This window comes from Meles meles, chromosome 8, assembly GCF_922984935.1.
Source record: "Meles meles chromosome 8, mMelMel3.1 paternal haplotype, whole genome shotgun sequence".
Taxonomy (NCBI): Eukaryota; Metazoa; Chordata; class Mammalia; order Carnivora; family Mustelidae; genus Meles; species Meles meles.
In genome coordinates, this window is record NC_060073.1 from 36,220,866 (window position 1) to 36,242,381 (window position 21,516).

Below are 21,516 nucleotides of genomic sequence, written 5' to 3' on the forward strand. Positions count from 1 at the left end.
AATTTTAGTCTTTTCACTCCCAATCCTATACTCATATTCCTCTACTTGCTATGATGAAGTCTGGAAAACTGTTTGGAACATTCCGGTCCAGAGCAGTGTTTCTCAACTCTGGTAGCATACCAAAAGCACCTGGGCAGATCTACAAACCCTGACGTCTGGTTGCCAACGCTGGAGATTCTGACTTAATCTGGGTAATGGGGGTTTTTGCTTATCTATTGTTTGTTTTTTTAAAGCATCTTTACAACTGAGATGGGGATCCAACAACCTGAGATCAAGAGTCATGTCCTCGGGCGCCTGGGTGGCTCAGTGGGTTAAGCCGCTGCCTTCGGCTCAGGTCATGATCTCGGGGTCGTGGGATCGAGTCCCGCATCGGGCTCTCTGCTTGGCAGGGAGCCTGCTTCCCTCTCTCTCTCTCTACCTACTTATGATCTCTCTCTGTCAAATAAATAAATAAAATCTTTAAAAAAAAAAAAAAAGAGTCATGTCCTCTACTGACTGAGCCAGCCAGGTGCCCCTGGACAATGGGTTTTTCTGTTTGCTTGCTTGTTTTCTTTTTTAAGGCCCTTGGTGTTTCTAAAGTTTATTCCGAGTTGAGAACAACAATGGGGAAATTATTTTAAATTACAGATTCCTTGAGCTCCAACCTAGGCTTATTGAATTAGAATTCACAGATGAGTTGGGGTAATTGTGTGATTTTACAATTTTCCCAGATTGTTCTAGTAAGTAGCCAGATCTGGAGACTCCTCGGGTGAATAATACTTGAAGATCCAAGTGCTAGTCCTACCTCTGCCCTTGTTCATGTTCTTATAGGGAACTGATTTATCTTCACAGTATCTTTGTTGTTTCTTCATCCAAAAATGAGGATGTTGCTATTTGTTCCATTAGTCTCTTTGGAATGTTCAAAGGAAAAGTGATGGATGTTTTAAAAGTTATAACGTCCTACCCTTGCAAAGTACTGTTTTTATTACTGCCCCCCCCCCCCCAACGGGTGTACCTGGCTTTTATCTCTAGAACTGACTGCCTTCTGAACAGGCCATTTCCATAGGAGGAGGACTCTGGTCTTCCCTTCCTACTCTCTCTTTTACCCTTTTTATTACTTGCAAGGAGGCAGCAAAGGGCTGAGAAAAAGGGTCACTGCTGATTGTCTTTCCCCATCAGAGGAAATAACGCAGGGAGGAAGGTGACCCAGAGAGGGGAAATGGAAAGAGAAGGGATTGTGTAACCCCAACTGCAGGCACTTGTCAAAGATACAAATACAACGAAAAGACTGAAACATTAGCTGAGCACTTCAATTTCAGAATGAAATTTTCTGCTTTCCCAGCACTTCAATTCAGAAATGAGACTGCCTGTTACCAATAACATCTCATCCAATCCGGAGTGTACAGCTTCTCCATCTGGGCTACCCAGAGCTTTCTGTGTCTAGTTCTACAAGGGACGCATTAGAAATGACAGGGAGGGGGAGGAGATACATAAAGGAAGAGAACACATTATACAGATGCTTTCTCACTTCAGATCCAACTTCTAGTTCCAACAGCTCACTATTCCACAAATTTTTAGGAGGATGACATAAGGGAATGGATGACCTTCCTAGAGGTTTTAACCCTTCCAACCTAGGGAAGACTCTGCAAATTACGAATGCCTGGGGTCCACACCCACTCAACTTAAAACTTAAATGTTTTCAGGTGGCATTATGTAGTAATCTCTAGAGAGATTTTAATAGGCAGTCAGGGTTGAGACTCCATAGAGAAAGGGATGACAGGATAAGAGGGGTCAGTCTGTATCTGCTGGCATTTACTCTCCCCTAGGAATTCTGTAGTTTTACTGCCAACCCACTGCCATCCTGACCTGAAAGGAGTATCCATCCTCAATTAAAGCTCTGAGTCAAGTGTCTCAAGTTATGGAGTGATTGGGCCAGGATTCTTTAAAAAAATTTTTATTCAAATTCAATTTAGTTATCATATCCTGTATTATTAGTTTCATGGGTATATAATACCCAGTGCTCATTGTATCAAGTGCCCTCCTTAATGCCCATCACCCAGTTACCCCATCCTCCCACCCACCTCCCCTCCAGTAACCATGTTTGTTCCCTACAGTTAAGAGTCTTATGGTTTGCCTCCCTCTTTGTTGTTATCTTATTTTATTTTTCCTTCCTTTCCCCAAAGTTCATCTGTTTTGTTTCTTAAATTCTACATATGAGTGAAAGCATATGGTATTTGTCTTTCTCTGACGGACTTATTTTGCTTAGCATAATACTCTCTAGTTCCATCCACACCATTGTAAATGGCAAGATTTCATTTCTTTTGATGGCTGCATAGTATTCCATTGTATATATATATACCACGTCTTCTTTATCTATTCATCTGTTGATGGGCATCTGGGCTCTTTTCACAGTTGGGCTATTGTGGACTTTGCTGCTATAAACACTGTGAGGCATGTGCCCCTTCAGATCACTATGTTTGTATCCTCTGGATAAATAGCTAGTAGTGCAGGGGTGTCTAGGTGACTCAGTCGGTTTACCGTCTACCTTTGGTTCAGGTCATGATCCCAGGGTCCTGGGATCGAGCCCCATGTTGGCAGGGAGCCTGCTTATCCATCTCCCCCCAACCCCAGTCGTGCTTTCTCTCCCTACCTCTCTCTCTCAGATAAATAAATCAATTTTTAAAAACCAATACCTAATGGTGCAATTTCTGGGTTATAGGGTAGTTTTATTTTTTAACTTTTTGAGGAATCTCCACACTGTCTTCTGGAGTATCTAGACCAGTTTGCATTCTCATGAACAGTGTAAGAGGGTTCCCCTTTCTCCTCATCCTCTCCAACATGTGGGTTTTTTTGTCCTGAGTTGTTAATTTTAGCCATTCTGAACAGTGTGAGGTGGTATCTCTTTGTAGTTTGGATTTATATTTCTCTGATGTCAAATGATGTTGGGCATTTTTCATGTGATTGTTGTTGGCCATGATTTTTTAAAAGACTTGACTAAATTTTGAGGGAGAACCAAAATAAAAGGACCAAGAAAACATAAGAGATAAATAAGGTTATAAGTAAAAATTTTCAGGCCATAATTTCTATCAACTATAGCACTTACTAGCACCTGATCCCACCAAAAATCCTCATGACAGCATTTACCCACTAGTCCATCATTGCCAAGAGGGTGTTTCCCAGAATGTTAATAGGTATTTCTGCCATGTGCATGGGTGCACACACACATGGACAGAATGATAGGTTAGACAAATTTATATGTATGAGACCATTTTTTTGAAGTTATCCTTCAGAAAAGAAAGAATTGTTATATAGTCCAGTTCTTACACAATCTTTTCTATTATTGGACTTTCTCATAAATGTTTTATTTTTAACAACAATGTACTACTTAGGATAGACCCATGAATCAATGCTAATCTGAAGTGTCTAATTTGTAGAGGTTACCTGACAAAATCTTCAAATGGTAAATTCAACAAAAATTAGTAATTATTCCTGGTATTATAAATGTCAGAATTTTAATTGTTGTAAGAAAACATTTTCTAAAGATACTGTAACATAACAATCACAAATATATATCTGCAGGGTGAATATTTTTAAAAAGCAACATCCTGCTGTTATACAAATGGGTACTAGAAACTAGGAATAAAGATTACCGGGGCAGATGATACACATTTAAAAGGTGCTGTGCCTCAAACTAGTGAGAAGATAAATGCTGTAGAAAACTTTTAGATGACCATAAAGCAATCCTAGTAATGGGAAAAACATTGACGCTTTTCTCATAAAGTGTGAATGGGGAAAAAAAACTTACGCAATTTGAGTTCAAGAAACCAGTACTTCTCAATATATATTTTTCTCCAATAATGACATTATGAATAGCTATATCATCAAATTATATAAATCAAATGTTAAAAGTAAGCATTTTACTATTGCACTCATTTTCAAAATTGACATATGTATGCACCCCAAAAGCCTTAAAAAATCTTTTTTTCCCCATGGGAAAAGTTAAGGAAGCAAAGGAAGCACCCATGATTAAGCAGGAATAGGAAAAGGGTCCGTTCTCACAGAATTTTTAGAGCCTTAAATATCTCATAGCCATTGTGACTTCCTAAAGTGGGAAACAAATATAACATGGTGAACTTCCCATTCTTATTTGACCCTGGAGACTTTATCCACATGAGACAAGAATTCTACAGAATCCATTTCAGGAAACACTGCTCTTGTCCAAAGGGATCCAACCCACCTCAAAACGCTTTTAACAGCTTCCTTTCCTTTGATCTTCAAGCAGAATGCCTCCATGTGTGGGTGCCATCTTTCCACCCACCACACTGAAGCTATCTCCTGGTAAGTTAGTACATTTAGTCTAAGAGAAACTTTTCACTTTGTTCTTCTCTGGGTCCTGCCACTCATTAGGGTTCCAACTTTACTGAATGATTGACATGACAAATGAGCTCACGGTTCATGTGTGATCCTAATCCCTATAACGAGAATACTCTGGTCATTTTCAAATTCAACAGTATGATAATACCTTACCATGCAATATCCAAACCATCCCCTCCAAATCATACACCAAGTAATGGGAAGTCAAGTCGCACTTTCCATTTGCTAGGTGATGTGTGAATATACAATAACAGGTAATAACATAAATTGTAACTACAATGAAGTGAGCATACCTTGACCTGTGATTCTGATGACAAAATGAATATAATGATTGTTGGTGATATTAATGACCATATGTGGAGTATATATTATGTGGTAAGTTCTGTACTCTACTCCGAACATTTAATTCTCACCACAATAATGGCCACAAGATTGGTACTGTTATCTCCATTTTACGACTAACAAAACTAGGGGCAAAGTGAAAATAACTTGCCCCATATCACATAACTAGTAAGTGACCCAGTCTGATTACCTATCCCTCTATGATACTAAATTCCCCAATCTTTAATTCTTCAGTTTATCCTAAGCTGTTTGAGGTGAAAGCCTCCATTTTCCAGAGTTACACCTTACACTGGAAGTGAAGGCTTGAATCCAGCAACTCCAGTCAGTGGCAGACCAAGGGAAATCAAATGGGTTTGTAAAAGGACTACCTAATATGAATCCCGAACTTCAAAATGTCCAACAACAGACTAGAAATGGTTTCTAAAAGCATTTTTTATCTTTATATCTCCTTTGAAACTAATTGTTCTATTATATTTGATAACTTTTCTGTGAAAAAAATTCTGGGAATTGTTTCCCAAGGAGGAGCTATTGATATGGTAGAAAAAAAGCAAGCTGACCTAGGTTTGAATCTGTTTCCCATGATTTGGGGTCAGGAGCTTAAGCACTTCTTGTCTAAAAAACTGGATAAGTATATCTTCCTTTTAGAGCTATTATGAGGTATAAATTAGATGATGTCATTTGTAAGGGCAGGCACATAGTATTTGTCCAGTAAATACAAAACAACAATTTAAAAGGGTCCATCTGTTCTTCTGTCCCTTAGCTTTTTGGTGTGGGTACCACTGCCAAGTTTCCAGTAGGGGGTGATCACACGGTGCTCAAAGTGGTATTTTATTTTCAAGCGGCTCAGATTTGGCTGAAAAAGCTAACACTAACGAGGCGGGAGTTCTAAAACCTGTCTGGACCTTACCTTGGGCAACAATGCTACAACTTCCCCACCCGTGAAAAGGCAGAAACAGGCACTGATGAAGCTTCAGTGATGAATGCTGTAGAGCACGGGAGAGTCTATATTACTCAACGCCCTTTGGTCACAATGCAAGCTTATGGCTCCCCAGCCCCCAGGAAATCTTTCTACCCAGAGAACCCTTGAATTCAAAGAACAATTATGGGTACTATTTGCATACTCTATTAAAAACTGTATAATGGGGGCGCCTGGGTGGCTCAGTGGGTTAAGCCTCTGCCTTCGGCTCAGGTCATGATCCCAGGGTCCTGGGATTGAGCCCTGCATTGGGCTCTCTGCTCAGGGGGAAGCCTGCTTCCTCCTGTCTCTCTCTCTCTCTGCCTGCCTCTCCACGTACTTGTGATCTCTGTCTGTCAAATAAATTTAATTTAATTTAATTTAATTTAATTTAATTTAATTTAAAAAACTGTATAGGGGCTCCTGGGTAGCTCAGTAGGTTGAAGCCTCTGCCTTTGGCTCAGGTCATGATCCCAGGGTCTTGGGATTGAGCCCCGCATAGGGCTATCTGCTTGGCGGGGAGCCTGCTTCCCCCTCTCTCTGCCTGCTTCTCTGCCTACTTGTGATCTCTCTCTCTGTCAAACAAATAAATAAAATCTTTTGAAAAAAAAAAGGAAAAATAAAAAACCATATAATGCAGTTTGGGGTATTGATTTAAGTCATAATGAAAGCTGTTAAATCTTCATACAATGACATACATAGGAATACTAATATTTTATTTTTTCTTTGTATTTTGATTACAAATTATTAATAAAGTATTTGTAATAGCAGTTTTTAAGATTCATGTTTTAAATATAGCTAAATCTTTCCTACTTTGCAGATGGAAGGGATCCTTTTTAAAAAAAAATCAAATACAATGGAGTCTATCCATGTGGGAGACAGGACTATAATTTTTGAAAGATTAAATGTTTCAAATGCAATGCCATAAACTGGAACCGATAGCACAGGTATGTTTACATCCTAATCATGCAATTCACTAGCTTCAATGACCTCTCAGTAAAATGAGGATAATTTTATGTAATTTGTGGAGTTGATACAAAGATTAAAATGACCTGTGTAAAGAGCCTACCATGAGACCCAGCATGGCACAGACACTCAATAAATAATAGTTCTTTTTGCTTTTTCCTGCTTGAAGATGGGCTTCACTAGCAGATTCTGATTCCACAGAAGTGGTTTACATATTCTTTGGGGACAGAGAAAGCAGCTTTTAGCAGGCAGCTTTAAACCCTCACAAACCTCGAGTGAACACTAACCAAAAATAAAATAAATTAAAAGTCAGTGTGAAAATTATAAACATAGACATATTCAGTTATTTTTTGTAAAGCTTGTAGAAAACATTTAAAATATGTAAATGAAAAAGAAGGAGGTGAGGAACTGTCACAACTCAGACAACAATTCTGTGGCTTTGGGGAGTTTATGCTCATCTTTATGCCTCGGTTTATCCACCTTCCTCACAGAGATAAAACAGAGAAAACAAAGAATACACTAAAAGGCTTAAAGCTCTTCCCCTCAAAACTCATTTTTATCACATAAAAGTAGCTATTTGGAAGGTAATGCCTAGACTACCTATTGCTACATAGTTAGGATGAATTACACCTTCTTGTCCTCCATTTGTTGAAAAGCAGGAGAAGTCAAATTTTGCATAGTGGCCATTTGGATGGAAATGACTGATCACCAAAAGACTTAGAATGTTGCCTTCTATTTCAGCCAAATCCAACCCACATCCCAGCGAAAAGAATATAAATAACATACATAATCATTGAATGAACTACCCAAAAAAAATTTTCCTTATATTGATTCATTTCCTGTCATTTTCTTGGGGCTTGGAACTGGGTCTTCAACTCAAATGGGACCAACAGTCTTCCTACATTTGAAATACAAAGTAGGCTATACCACGTAGCTAGCTAACAAAAAACAATAAGGAAATGATACTAACCATAGCCTACATTTGTAGAAATAAAGCACTTTCATGGCCACGATCTCATTTGATCACCAGTGATTCTATGGCATGTGGCAAGCTACGTTTTTCTTACTATCCCCGTTTTACTTACAAGGAAAGGACATCAGCTCTCTATGGGGATGGGGCAGTATACAAGAAATGGTGGCACGTAGCTAATATATGACAGCAATGACACGCACCTGCATTCCATGTTCCATAGGTTCCTGGGCTCAACCCTGGAGTGTTTTGCAATTAGTTACTAGAATGCAAGTGTGTGATTCATTTTGGCACCACTGAAACTTTAAGTTCAACTCCAATGCAAGGACAAAGGAGAATGTGCCACCAACTTGGTTTATTTCAGTAAATATAGAAGCAGATTACCCAAAGCTAAAAAACAAACAAACAAACAAACAAACAAAAAACCTAAACTAAAACCAATCAAACAAAAAACCTAAAATAGGCTCTCTTCGTTACCCCACCCTTAGGGAGTATTGGCTAGAAGAAATTACCTATTGTGTTAGGTAACATGAAAGGGGAAAAACAGAGGAGGGCAAACCAAAGTCAAAATCAACAATCTTTGTGAATTTGAGCCATGGACTCTGCCTGAAGGGGATGAGGGAGGAACCAAGTTTCCATCCTCTTAATGCAGAAATAACAACAATTGTTGATAGAAAAAGGAAAATCTTTTCTTCTCCCTCCCCAGGAAAAGCATCCCTAAATAACAACACAACAGTGCCACTCCAAAACCCCATGTCCTAATTAGAAAGAAAAAATGACATGCTTTAAAAAAAATTATACATTTCAAATAAAAAATAACAAAGTAGAGTGTTTCCAGCCTTGGATGTAATGTGATCACACACAGTAATTAACAACAAATTTGTAACCAGCCCTGTTGGCTCTGTTCAGACGCCAAAAATGGGAGTCCAGTGGATTGTCAGTTATGGGTGTATATCACTAATCCAAAGGCACTAAAACTTCTGGGTGATGAGTGATGGATTTCAAATGGTTGTAGTGACTTGAAGGAAAAGAACAAGGCTTTTGAGACTGAAAACCAGCCAGACACCTGGGTTGTTTTCTTGGTGCCAAATGTTATCCCTCTGGTCCGCAGACCTCTTTGGGACAGAATCAAACTCAAGCCCAGCATATGCAGCACGGCCAAGACCCAGCCCAGCACTTAACTCTCTGCCAGCCCGAGATGAGCCCTGAGGACATCTGTCCCAGCCAGGAAAGGAGGAGTGCCAGAAAGTCTGAATTCAGCCTGCCGTCCTTGTGTTTGCTGGGACTTGCAGCATCAGGATCGACAGAGAGCATTTTGATGCTGGATGACAAATTCCTGTAGACTTGGCTTTGTACAAGGCCAAACAGAAAGATCTCCTTAATAAAGGATTTGGATGATGGATTATGGTCCCATAGTGATCAAACCATTTCAGCCATTCCCACACGGAGGAATCACATCACCATCAGTGGAAGCAGGCCAGCCCTAGGCCAAATTAAATAGTAGGACAAACCTGTCCTTGGTGTGCTCAAAGCTGGGTGTCCCTACCCGCCTCCCTTCTTTCAACATGCTCTACCTTCTCTGCCTTCTCCCTACTTTCCACCCTAGTAAGGAACCCTCCTTACTGCCTCTGGCTATGCAAGGATCCCTCTCAGTAAACCAGTTGTCTGAAGCAAGGCCTTACTCCACCCCCAACACACATTGTTTGAGTCTTAATTATGGGACAGACAAAATACAATGTGTAAGGAAGACAAATATATAAAAAACACTCCTGAGCCTTGATGTGAAGAGCCTTATAATTCACTCAACATGTACTGCGTCTCCTCCTGAGAGCAGGGCTTAGTGTCGCATAGCGGGGCCTGTGGGAGGATATGGAGATGAGGAAGATGCATTTTCCTCCTCCAGAAATCCCTTGAACTCAAGAAAAGACTTAAGAAGACAGAAGGGTAGAGCCATGTGATGGAAAGGATCTGAATGTCTTGCCCAGTCACTGTAAAATCTTCTAACTGCTCTCCCTGCTTTTGCTTCTGTCCCCTGGAATAATAAAAACAAGAACAATAATAATGATATAATATAATATAATAATGTAAATCTCTTCACCACTCAGGAGACAGAGTTTTCTGTCTAAAACATCTAAATCAGATCATGTCACTTCTATCTTGAAACCTCCCAGACATTTCCCCATGTGCATAAAGTAGAATCCAAACTCCTTCCCTGTAACTGGCAAAGCACTATCTGGCTGGTCCTTGCCCACACTTCCCTCTTACACATGCAGACACATTTGGCATTTCTAGGGTCTTCAGATATTCCTGCCTCAGTGCTTTTAGGTTTGTAGGACCCTCTGACTGAAATGTTCTTCTAGATTTTGCGTGGCTGGCCTCATTTCACCACTCAGGTCTTAGTTAAATGCCCCTTTTCAGCCATGCTTTTACTGACAAGTCTGTCTCAGGAGCACTTCCCCAGTCCCTTCACAGCTTTTTTTCTTTTTGCCACGACGCACGACGCTAGCCGAAACTTCCTTTTTTTTCTTTCTTTCTCTCTTTCTTTCTTTCTAACAGAAAACTCAAACTAAAGAAATCTCAAATCGATCAACTAAAATAAATAAATAAATAAAATCTTTATTATCTAAATAAACAAATTAAAATCTAATAAAATCATTTAAAAAATAAAGAAGACAAAAAGTGTCTACTGAGTTCAGAGAAGACTCGAGAGGTGATACACCAGAAGCCAAATGCAGATGTTTCAATGAGGGAATAGTCAATTGTTTCAAGTGAGATGAAGACTGAGAACTGACAATTAGCTTTCACAAAAGGGAAATAATTGGAAACATTGACAAGGGCTGTTTTGGTGGAACAGTGTAGATAAAAGTCTAATTATAGTGGCTCATGGGAGAGCATGGAAAGAAGACATGGAGACTACAAATATGAACAAGTCGTTAAGGGAGTTGTAGAGATGATAAGAAAAATGGAAAGGTAGTTGGAAGGAAGCTTGGTATCAAGGGGAATATTTTACTATGAGAAATATAGCATTATTTATATGCTCATGGAAATAAACTGATAGTGAAGAAGAAAGCCTCTCTAAAACTGTTTGAGTAAAACTGTTTGAGTAATTTCCTTGAGCAGGTGTGAGGTCTTGGGACGTAGTACACAAGAGCAGGTGTGCCTTAGATAGGAACATGAACAGTTGCTTATGCAAGATGGAACATGGGTATAGATACCAGTAGGTTGGTGGAAGTGATGGAAGCAATATGTGGAAGGTCTCCTCTGGTTGCTTCCATTTTCTTCATGAAAAGGAATTAAGATCATCAGCTCAGAATGATGAAGGAAGAAAAGGGCTGAACATTGGAGGAGACATAAGATATGAATGAGAGTTACTAGATTAGGGAAAGAGTTAGAATTGCTGAGTCCAATCAAGTTTAGTGGTTCACGAGTTTCAAGTAAGCCCATGCAGTCAAGTTGGGTATTTTCCTTCAGCTACATTCAGCAATCAGAAAACAGGCACAGAGAAGGAAGAGAGTTGCCAATTACCAGGACTGGAGTTTTGCCAGAGAAAGACACAGAAGTGAGAGAAGCTCCAGGGAGTTAAGGGTGTGTAAAGTGAGTGACTATTAGGATAGACTATAAAATGTAGGATGGATAAAGAGTAAGTAAGGACATGTGGGGTATGAGAGACAGTGAAAAGATAAGACAAACGCATTGTCCAGTCAAAGAATCTTCAAGTCAGAGCACCAGAGATTTGCACTGGAAAGATAGGAGATGTGGTCCTAGAATGGAATGCTTAAGATTATGGAAGTGTAGGTGCCTCTGGGTGACTCAGTCGTTAAGTGTCTGCCTTTGGCTCAGGTCATGATCCCAGGGTCCTGGGTTTGAGCCCTGCATCAGGCTCCCTGCTTGGCCGGAAGCCTGCTTCTCCCTCTCCCACTTCCCCTGCTTGTGTTCCCTCTCTCGCTGCCTCTTTCACTCTCTCAAATAAACAAGTAAAATCTAAAAAAAAAAAAAAGATTATGGAAGGGTAGCTGTTACTGCTGTTACTGACAAGGACAAGGTCTAGAGCAAGGGGTGAGTGACCCATTTGTGGGAATGAGTAGCTAAGGTTGAGAAAGAAGGAGATCATTAGAGAAGAAGAAGTCAAGGCAGTCAGAGACCAGAATATTGAAATGATCATCAATATGGTGATTGAAATCACCAAGAATTATGACAGACACATTGTTGGAAAGAGTGAGGCTGAGCTCAGAGCTTAAAGTTTTAAGAAGTATGGAGTGACCCAATGTCAGCAGATGACTGCAGTAATAAAGGGTTGCTGATAATCTTCACACCAAAGTACTTTACGAGAGAATAGAATTTGATCTTGTAGGTGCAATGGAAATCAAAGGGACATCCCCACCCTCCCAGGTCCAGAATTCCATTCCAAATTCACATTCCAAATACAGGTTTTTGATGTCGCAAAAGTTATACTCTGTCCCCAAAGAAGCTGGTATGACTAGAGGCTTCATGCTTTAGCTCAAAGGAAACACTTACTAATTGCTGAGACCAGAGGCATTGCATACCACTAGTGTGGGAAAGATATTTTGGAAAAGGGTCTTTAAACCATCCCTGGGCATTGTCCCATATATGCAGCTGTTCCTGTATAGAACCTTCTTCACATCAACAGCAACAATAAAAACATTAAAAAATCAGATAAATGTTTACTAATGATTAAAAACATTAAATTTTACCTGATACTCTGAATGAGGGATGTTCAGGTCAAGCTAATTGAGAACTAGCAGCATGAGTCAGTGGCTAAAATCTGTAGAAGTGCTCTTATGATTTTTACAATTGTTTCCTTAATAATGGAATCTTAATAAGCAGGTCGATGTTAAATTAATAACATGCAGGCATTCTAAAAAGCGTATTGAAACATGAGTCTAGGCCATTCACTCAAGGCTTAAAGCCATACTCTGGTTTTTTAGTCCTGGTAGAATATCATCTATCAGAAAGAATTATTTAAGCTAGAAAATGAAGTTTAAAGCATAATATTGATAAGAAGGAAAAGTGTAGTTTTTACAATACCCATGCAAAGGCAATGTAGGCCCAGAGCTACAACGTTTCTGCTGTTCAACGACTTCACTCCACTACATTCATTGAATGATCACTGAGCATAGGAAACATACCAGATACTTTGTTACCTGCTGGAGAGTCAGAGGACAATAATATACCATTCTCGCCCTTCCAGTGACCTCAAGGGTAAGAAGGTTCACCTAAGGGTTCACTATCTGATTGGCAAAAATAACCACTTTCATAGTAAACACAAAACGATGTTGATATTTGTGTGAAGTGCAGCACAGATAATGGAACATTTGAAGGGATTTGGAGAGGAAGCAGAAATGTGCTCAACAGAGAAGAAAAGCACGCCAAGCAGAAAGAAGAGCAGGGAAGCATGGGGTATTTGGGAGCACGAGCTGCTTTGTGGGGCAGCTATAGGAACATGGAAGGATGGAGTGGGAGGTGAAATGACATATTACAGAAACCACCAAATTCTTTGCCCCAATTCTAGTCAGCACTGCCCCTTTCTCACCACCCTTCTCCCCTAACATCCAGCCAATCCAAATTTAGTGTTCTTCCATGAGAAATCCAAATACGGGTATGTTGTGGTGTTTGAAAACATTACTAGAGATTTAGAGGACACAAGGAAGGACTTCATAGTATAAAATTCAGTGATGCCCCCCCTCCCCCACCTCCAGTTCTCATTCCCTTGTGCCTCCTCACCTCCTCAATACCCATCCCACACCAGTCCACACCAGCACCAACACCTAGTCCAATTATGTAGAATTTCTCCTTTCTTCTCTGATGTTTGGGTGCTTTCCAATCAGAGCTTAACAACAGACAACACCCAAACAAAGATGACTCTTCCTTCAAAGCAATTTTCTTAGTATCTGCTATAATAATCAAAGCTGCTGGGGTGCCTGGGTGGCTCAGTGGGTTAAAGCCTCTGCCTTCAGCTCAGGCCATGATCCCAGGGTCCTGGGATGGAGCCCCACATCAGGCTCTCTGCTCAGCCGGGAGCCTGCTTCCTGCTCTCTCTCTCTCTGCCTGCCTCTCTGCCTACTTGTGATCTCTGTCTAATAAAGAAAAAAATTAAAAAAAAAAAAATCAAAGCTGCTTCTTCAGATTATATTTCTCTTTTTTTTTTTCAAGATTTATTTATTGAGATAGAGAGAGAGAGCAGGGGTGAGGGGGTAGGGGCAGAAGGAGAGGGAGAGAGAAATTCAAGCAGACACCCATGCTAAGCTGGATCCCACAACCCTAAAATCATGACCTGAACTGAAACCAAGACTCAGATGCTTAACCAACTGTGCCACACAGGTGCCCCGTCCCTCAGATTATATGTCTAAATTGTAGTTCTAATTCTAGCTCTTCAATTTTTTTTTAAGATTTTATTTATTTATTTGACAGACAGATCAGAAGTAGGCAGAGAGGCAGGCAGAGAGGGAAGGGGGAGAAGCAAGCTCCCTGCTGAGCAGAGAGCCCGATGCGGGACTCGATCCCAGCACCCTGGGATCATGACCTGAGCCGAAGGCAGTGGCTTAACCACTGAGCCACCCAGGTGCCCTAGCTCTTCAATTTTTAAGATCCTTCAGTGGCTCACTCTAGCCCAAAGAATAAATCCAAGTATCCGGGAGCCTCCACAATCTGCCTCAACTTAAATGTTAAGCTTCCTTTTCTTCCATACTTTCCCCATCCTGAGGTGTATACCACATACTCTGCTGAAGCCTTCCTTGCTTTCTAAACAGGGCATTCATTTTCTTCCTGCATGGCTTTGCTCACATAGCCCTCTGTCTGGCATTCCCATCTCCCACTTACCCACTTGTTAAAATTCTAATGATCTCTATAAAAATGTTTCCTTTCTAAAGCTTTAGAAATAAAGTATTTCTAAAGCAGTATTAACCTTGGCACTCTTGGCATTTTGTGCTGGATACTTCTTTGTGGGAGGGGGTGGGGAGCTGTCCTGGGCAAGGTGAGATGTTTAGCAGCATCACTAGCTTCTATGCTCTAGATGCCAGTAGCAACCCTCACCCCCCAAACCACCATCTGACAATTAAAAATGCTTCCAGACATTGCCAAATGTTCTCTGGGCTTCAAAATCACCCCTGGTTGAGAACCACTGCTCTTTAAAGCTTTCTCTGGTCACTACCAATGAGAAATCATTGCACCCCACTCTACTGCACACGCTTTGCCCTCTACTAAAACCCTTGCAACTGAAGCAACAGGAGCAGCAACAATAACAACAATTAACACCATCTCTGTTTTGTGTCTGTGACGGTTCATTTGTCTGTTGCCTTCTGTGGGTCTGTGAGTCCCTTGAGAGCAGAGTATCTTTCCGGTATCTCTAGGACCCAGCACAGTGCCTTACTACAGTGGGTAAACAGGACAAATCTGCTGAGTCAGTGGTAAGACTACTGTCAGGGCCATTTGATGACCACATCACCTGCAAGACTGAGAAGCTAACAATCCTAATGTTGTTTTGCAAGGTTCTGTGCATACCTGGCAAGTTATAAGACACATTAAGATCAATGGATCCTGGAAAGTTTTTGTTGTTGTTGTTGATGTTGTTTTTTAAAAAAATATTTACATTTTGGAATGGTTTATAGTTGAGTAAACATTAATTTTCAGATTAAGTTTAGGTTAATAAAGTAATGTGGTTCATGTCAATATTTTGGTTTGAGTCAGTTTGAGCACAACATGATTTTCTTTTTTGAGTTTAAAATGTAAATATAAAGTGGTGGTCCAAACCATAAAACATAGCACTTTAATAGATGCTGGTAGGTTGATTAATTTATATAGGTTTCATTCACCCAAATCACTTGAGAGTTCCCTGAGGGTAGGAACACACCTGGCATTTCTCCTCTCTCCATAGCACTTGCTGGTAAATACTTCTGAGTTAACTGGCTGAAACTTTTCAATGGAGGGAAATAAATTTATTGACCTAGAATGCTTTAAGAACTAAGTTTTCAAGTAGGTTTTAGAAGCTGTAGTAAAGTATAGCAAAGACTCCTAGAGTATTATCTCCACATTTATTTCCCTCTTCCTCCCCAGGGACAGGGTAGAAATTTGCATAGCTGGGCCCTTCGGCAATCAAAATAAAAGACTTTTTTTTTTTTTTAAAGATTTTATTTATTTATTTGACAAAGAGAGATCACAAGTAGGCAGAGAGAGAGGAGGAAGCAGGCTCCCCACTGAGCAGAGAGCCTGATGCGGGCTCGATCCCAGGACCACGGAATCATGACCTGAGCCAAGGCAGAGGCTTAACCCACTGAGCCACCCATGCACCTCCAAAATAAAAGATTTAATTTCCCATTTCCGTCAAAGCAAGCTGGAGCCATCTGAGTCAAAATATTATGTGAGACTTCTCAGAAAGCTGCTTAAAAGATGCTAACTTGGGGTAACTGGGTAGCTCAGTTGGTTAAGTGTCCAACTTTGACTCAGGTCATGATCTCAGGGTTTTGGGGTTGAGCCCCATTCAGGCTCCCTGTTCAGTGGGAATCTGCTTGTCCCCCTGCCCCTCCCCCCGACTCGTGCTTTCTCTCTCTCTCAAAAAAAAAAAAAAAAAAAAGAGGCTGACTTGAATAGGGTGATTGCTCCATTTACGCAAAAACATATCCTTTTCTTCTGGCCTGAAACTCACATGTAATAACTGGAACTCCTGCAACCATCTTAACTCATGAGTAAACTTAATGATCAAAACCATGTCCTAGGATGCTGGTACAAAATGACAGAAACCAGGATCCCTAATGAAAATGAGGGGCTATCATACTTGCCCCAAATTACCTATCTCTGGATTTTCTTTACTTACTTTAAATGCACTATTACTTTGGACTTCCAAGTTTTTATGAAGCCATAACTAATATTAACTGATACATAAATATTTCATTGTAATTCAGCACTATTTCTGAATGACTAATATGTGCTAGGTCAGTAGTTCCCAGCAAAGAAAGCGCATCACAAAAGCTTTCATAATTTCCAGAAAATGAAAATGTTCATTTCATACGCAAGGCTTTCTGAATTAAAATTTACATGGTGGGTCTCTGGTATGAAGAAAATTAAATATATACACACACACAATATACATCAACAAATCATATAAATTAGATGTATGAATATATATAGTCATATATAATATATACATAGTTACATATAGTATGCATAGTTATACTTAATATATATTATTTATAATACATATGTAACATATTTTTTATTTCTGTAAGGTTGGTAATAATTCCGATTTTAATCATTTGAATTTTCATTATTTCCTGGTTTAGCTAAAGGTGTGTCAACTTTGTTGATCTTTTCAAGAAACCCAGTTTTTGTTTCATTGATTTTCTTACTTGTTTTTATTTCTATTCTATACTGGTTTATGTTCTTTTATTTCTTGCTCTAAACTTTATTTTTTCCATCTTTCTACTTGTTCTGGGTTTAGTTTATTCTTCCTTTTGAGTGTCTTAAAGTTTAGGTTATTGATTTGTGGTCTTTCTCCTGTTTTAATATCGGCATTTTAGCTATAAATTTCCCTCTAAACACTGCTTTAGCTGCATCATGAATGTACTTTTAAAGCCCTGTAGGGTAGAGAATTCCGGTTTATAGTTGGTGAGAATTGCTGTACTTCTTTGCCGTTATGAGATTTGGGGGTTTTATGTGTGTGTGTGTATATTTTTCCATTTTCCAATGTGGTTGCTAAACTGTCGAGTAGACAAAGCTTTTCCTATAAAGCAAAATGCCTTGGCTCGGGTTTGGTTGGATTTGCAGAATGACTCTTGCTTATAGCTCAAAGATTTCTTTCACAGCCTAATGTAAAAAGCAAGGGCATGTTTGTTTTACTTGATTTTTCTCTGTAAAGTGAGGATTTCCCCGGCTATATGGGCCCTCTTTACAGGGCCCTTTCAGTTGGAAGTTTCCTTCTCTGCCTGCTTATTTCTACTAAGCATATTTTTGGCAGCCCTGACACAATGTTTATGTCCTGTAAGTAGAGGTCAGCTAGTAGTGAAAACTTCCTGTGCTACCATAAGTCCTTTTCCTTGGCCTGGGTACTTTGTCATTTGCCATGCTTTGTCCACAATTTGGCAGCACCACTACCCACTCTACGTGACAAATGACATCATTGCTATAATGAGAATTCCAAGCAGCACCACTGGATCAAAGCCCATCTGTGTGCCTGCTCCCACACTTGACAAAACAAATTCCAAATTCATTCAGCATGCCGGTGCCATTTAGTCACTGTGACATATCCCAAATTTTGGACTCTGTGCAAAAACCAATCTGTGCCCACAAAATTAATCATGGAACACATTTTATGACGTTTGACAACAACTTAAAAGGTTCTCATCTCTGGCAGGTGGCTCTGCCAATCTGCAAGTATGTGCATGACAAATTCTGAACAATATATTATGTGGCTGAAAATATATCATGCAGGATGCACACCCTGGAGAGAACCAGAATGAGTCCAAACAATCCTGAGGTCTGTCTCAGGGATACATAGCCAGAGTGCTGTCTTGTGAAGGAAGGATGATGGCCCCAGGTACACACAGAAAGCCAAAGAAAAGGCAACAGCTCGTGTGCCAGTAAATGCTGAGAACATTGGCACAATCGCCTGTGTTGGCAGGACCAAGAGTTTGAGATGGCTAATTTAAGCGACAAGATCCTGGCAAACAGATTTATTTAGGGCAAGGGTGCGTCAGAAAGATGCCAGAAAAATACATCAATCTGTGCCTTTACATGTACTGTAGAGTGATGATGAGACAGTTGACATTAAAAAAAGTAAACCCTTACACTTTAATATAATCTGCAGCTCATCCTAACAATAAGTAGGATTTTACTTTCGATCTCTGGTACTACACGATGGGGTTTTATGTTTTCACCTGAGATCTTCAATCAAGAAAATATTTCTTCAACAGGTGCTCTTGAAGAGATTTCCCCATATGGTTGTGCTGAATTAATGAGACTAGTGTTTTTATATATTGTTTAGTTTATTTAAACATGTAGGCTATTTCACATTTGACAATCTCTTTCACTTCAAATAAAGGAAGTCACTGATCTGAAATTTTACTTTACTAAGGAGTATATTACAGGGACTCTATTAGAAAAAGAAAGACAATGGGGATTTTAGTAGTACTGGTAGAATCCTTCGTTTAAGAGCAATATTTTACTCTGTACTAAGACATAACTGTTTTTACATATCTATTCTGTATAGTAGTGCTTATTTGTGTATAGTTCAACTGGCAATAAAACAATAAAATGTGAAAAAAAATAGTAAGACGTTCCAGTTGGTGTGTCTGGCTTCCTCATGTTACTTTCCATGTTCCATTTTCCCTCTCTAGACAGCCTCCTACCCCCAATTTTCCCCACCTACTCCCTTCTTCTCTGACTTGATGCTGTCTTAGTGCATTGTATTTGCAATGTCTTGGGTTAGGAATGCTTTCATAACCCAACAGCCTACTTAGGACTTTAATTCCTCACATGAAGAAAAATTTGCACAACTTAGCTTTCACTGGGATTTGTCTCCACTCAGAGTTCCTATTCTGAGTCTTCCTTTCCACCTCTGAGGCAGAAAATAATATGAGGAAGCAACAGGTAAAGAGGAGCTCTTCCACAGGAAGAGCCACTTCTTGATTAGGAAGTGAGTCTTAATAACCTGATGAGTCAATAACCTGATGGAGGCATAAAACTCAAATAGCTCCGTGCTGTTTTGTGCTCACAATTGCCTCCTTTGGGACACAGGGCAGCAATCAGTCCTCTCTTCTGGAAAGTGAAGGAGCTGGACTCTAGTCTCTCAACTCCAGTAGTCAAGAGAATTGTGAATTACAGAGTGGGATTTTAGGGGATCTCTCCTTACGCAAATACTGATTCTTTTATTTTGTGCATTGAATACAAATGGATTGTTAATTGATTCATATTTTCCCTGCTCGGTAGCTACTAAAACTTTTTTCTTTCTTTCCTATGCTTAAATAATTAGTGATCTGTAACTGGTCTGATTCCTAATTCTTAGAATGTGACTTTTCAATCTTTTTATTTTCTCTGAAAACTTAGAGGATTTTCTACTTATCCCTGGAATTCTGGAATTTTGTGATGATTATGTATGTTAAGAAATGACCAAGGATGGGTTGCCTGGGTGGGTCAGTCGGTTGAGTATCTAACTCTTGGTTTCAGCTCAGGTCATGATCTCAGGCTCCTGAGATTGAGTCCTGCATTATCAGTCATCGGGCTCCCCACTCAGCAAGGAGTTGCTTCCCCCCTCTCTCTCTCTCCCTCTGCCCCTCCTCTACTCTCTTTCTCTCTCTCAAATAAATAATCTTAAAAAAAAGAAGAAGAAGAAGAAGAAGAAGAAATTACCAAGGACAAGGAAAGAATCACCCAAAAGGAGCAAACAATACCCAGTCCCAGCTACTGAGAATTATTCCTGTTCCGGCCAATCAAAACAGAATCACATAATTCATGGGTCATGGGGTAAAGAACTTAGAATGGTATTGACTCAACAGTGGGACATAATTAGGCCTATACTAAAGGCTGTACTGGTTCCACTTAACAAAGCTTAAAATCAAACCTCAAAAAGACAAAATTGTTTTCAAGAATCCTATCTGCATTTTGAAACAAATCTCAAAAATATTCATAGGGATACAAAAATATCCAGCACCCACAATGCCTGGCATTATAGATAGGTAGATAGATATAGATAGATATAGATAATCTCTCTCTTTATATATATATATATATCTCACTGGTCATGAAAGAAACAGGAAATTATGAGTCATAATGAAGGGGAAAATCAGTCTATAGAAACAGTGCCAGAAATAGCACAGATGACAAAATTAAAGTAGAAACATTAAAATTGTCATTATACTTGCATTCTATATGTTCAAGAAGCTGTGGGAAAGATTGGGCATGGTAAGGATGGACATGGGAAGTGTAGAAAAACACTCACACCCTTAAATCCTAACTGGTACAGATAAAAACTATCACCTCTGAAGTGAAAAATGAACCACTGGTACTAAGAGAATGTTAGATGTCCAAAAAAGGAGACAGAAACTTTTGAAAAAACAAAATGAATAGAGCACTAGTGAGCTGTAAGACAGTGCCATACAATGGAATGTACATGAATATAGGGTCCCCAAAGCAGAGGAGACGGAGGATGGGGGAAAAGAAAATATTTGAAGAAATAAGGGCAATGTCTGCATTTGTCTTGTTCCATGTGACATTCTCAGTGCCTAGCAAGACACCTGGTAGACACTAGACATTTAGCAAACATTTCTTGAAAATATTTGTGGCATAACAATGAGTAAAACATAATCACATGAGTGCTACTGCAGAATATAAGGACTATCAGGGACCAAGGAAGAACACTTTGAAGAGAGGGAAGCTTAGTAAGAAGTGGAAATTCTTCAGCAGACCAGGAGGATGGGTTCAGTTTGAAGGTGTATAACACGGTTTGGAGAATTAGAGGAGATGAGCAAGGCCCTTCTCCATAAGAACCACATAAGTGAAGACTTGAAAGCAAGAATAAACATGGTTTTGAATATATCACCCTGACTGGAGGGGTGGTTGCACTCGAGGGATAATGAGAAATGAGATTAGATGGATAACTTTTAAGTGTCAGAGTATGCAAATCTTTAGAAATAGGAAATGGGGGCTAAGGGAGGAACCATTGAAAGTTTCTGAAGAGAAAACTTTAATGAAGAAATCAGGGTTCAAGGGGAAAAGAGCCTAATGATGACATTCATGATGGATTAGAAGAAAACATTATACTTGAATGGAACGAGTGGGCAGGACATAACCAGGAAGTTGTTAAAACAATCCTATCATGAAGTGTTGAAAACTTGTACACGAAAGCACCTAATACAGTAACAGCAGAGCCTATGGCTTAAATGAATGTCAGTGTGATCTAAATATTGAGCAAATTAACATTCCA